This window comes from Trichosurus vulpecula, chromosome 1, assembly GCF_011100635.1.
Source record: "Trichosurus vulpecula isolate mTriVul1 chromosome 1, mTriVul1.pri, whole genome shotgun sequence".
Lineage (NCBI taxonomy): Eukaryota > Metazoa > Chordata > Mammalia > Diprotodontia > Phalangeridae > Trichosurus > Trichosurus vulpecula.
In genome coordinates this window covers 340,311,744-340,314,077 of record NC_050573.1, presented here as the reverse complement: position 1 = coordinate 340,314,077, position 2,334 = coordinate 340,311,744, and positions in this window count along the sequence as shown.

Genomic DNA, 2,334 nt, shown 5'->3' with positions numbered 1-2,334 from the left:
GTTAGAGCTGAGGGAAAAAAAACAGGCACGTGCTGGGCTGTGAGTGATTGTTGTTGGCAAGGCACCAGTAGGAGGGTGGAAGGTTATGGGATGGTGAGGCTGTGTGCTGTGATATTTTATTTTAAATTCCTTGCCGTTATGATAAAGTGGGCTTACTGGTTTGGGGAGCTACTTGCTACTTGGGTGGATTTCACTTATTGGTTATGGGATCTGGTCCTCTGGTATCTGAAAAAATGTTTTACTTCTACCTTCTGTATGGAGAGTCTCTCATATCTTGCAATACAGAATTACATAGGCATATTCACAATTTTCAACAACGTTGTGTTTATTGCCTTGCTAATACATGAGTGTATGAGTGTAAGGAATCTATCTGTCTCTTCAATCAAAGTCCAGTATCTAATATTATTTTACAAGAGAAGAAAGAAATTTGGACTTGTTAAATAATTTTTTCAGGGTCATAGAGGTGTGTGGTAGTGATTGAGCCAAAAAACATGTCTCCCAGCCAGCTGGTTTTCTAAAGAGTCTTTATACTCTATCCCACTGGCCTTGTGACTGTGCTAAGTTATAAGCCTCAATGGGGAGTAGTTCCTGTGCTCTTCTTTGTATGGCTTTTAAGTCAGAGCAACCTGTTAATTAACCCCTCATGAATACATGGAGGAGTAGAAAACCAGTGACCCTGTGACTGGCAATACCTCTTGTTTAGGAGCAAACTAACCTGACCAGAGTGGAATGCCAAGAGGAGATTCTTATGTGTTCACCTGGCTGAAGTGTCATATTACTGGAAGCAGGTTCTGAGATTCTGAGCAAGCCCAAGATTGTGCATGTTCCAAATGGCTATTACCATAAATGGAGTTACTTATATGAGCCTACAGTATTGCAATATGGTAAGCAAAGCCTTAGAAATTCTTTAAATTAAAAGAAAATTGTAAAAGTCTGTAAAAATCATGTAAAATTACTTTTAAGGAAAACACACTACAAAAATACAGCCATATAATTAAAGCATTAAACGAAGAAAAAGAAATGCCAATTTCTCTGTAGTAGAATCCAAAAACTCCAGTATATAATAACAGGTATTACTCTTGGAAAATCTCTCTAAGAGGTGTTTGCAAATGCAAAGGGCCCAATCTTATCCTAGATGAATCCTGATATGTAGTGATTGATCGGGCTTCCCTCTTCCAAAGGGATTTTATCTATAGCTAGGTTGCACAGTGGATGGAGCATTGGACCTAAGGCAGGAAAACTTCGGTTCAAAGCCAGGTGAGACATTTAATGTTTTTGTGACTTGACTAGTCACTTAACTGTTTCCTGCCTCAGTTTCATCATCTTTTAAACAGAGATAATAATAGCATCTACCTTTTAAGGCTGATGTGAGGATTGAATAACAATTATAAAGCACTTACAAACCATAAGGCATCATATAAATGCTATTACTCCTGATTACCCAATATTAATCAATCAACTAAAATATTTCTAAAGCATAGCCAGGGCCTGGAGTCAGAAAAACCTGAGTTCAAAACTGGTCTCGGACATATACTACCTGTGTTTCCCTGGGAAATGCACTTAGCCTTTATTTGCCTCAGTTTCTTCATCTGTAAAATGGGAACGGTGTTCATTTTCTAAGAAGACCAATAACATCATGGCAAATTGACTTGCACATAGATCATATTTAAGAGAGGCAGAGTTGCACAAAATCATAAGCGTCACTCTCTCTTCCAGAGCCATCAAAGTCTAGTGGCAAGACAAAAGTCAAGACAACCGGCAATGATCCAGGCTACAGTGGATGACCTTTGCGTCTTTGATGTCTGACCAAGTGCTGAGTGCTCCACAATATCTGCTTTAACTGCCTACATCACCGTTGGAAGAAATTGTTCTCATCTGCCAATTCTAGCCAGGGAAGGCATTTCCATGAAACTTATCGTTCATTCTGAATTTTCATTCAAAATCACTAGTGTATAATCCCTAAGTTTTAATTAACATGATTAGCTTAAGTTTAAGTATAAAATTTTCAGTATATAAGGTTTTTTTAAGTATAAAAGTTTTACATATATTTGCTTAAGTTTTAATTAACACTAGGCTCCAACAGCTAATCGTGTTAATCAAAATAGATGAAAATACAAACTCCCTATTTACAATCCCCTCATTAGTGACATCCAATAAAATGTTTCTCTTTAGTGTGAATGTAATCTAATTATTAAAACTATGACTTTGTTTTTAGTACAAACATAGTAAACAATTTTAATATCATTGACTATGTGTGTTAAAATCAGGAATTTTCTATAACTTTAGGTTGAAAAAAAACTTCCAGACTGTTGACGTGGTCTATGAGAACTTATG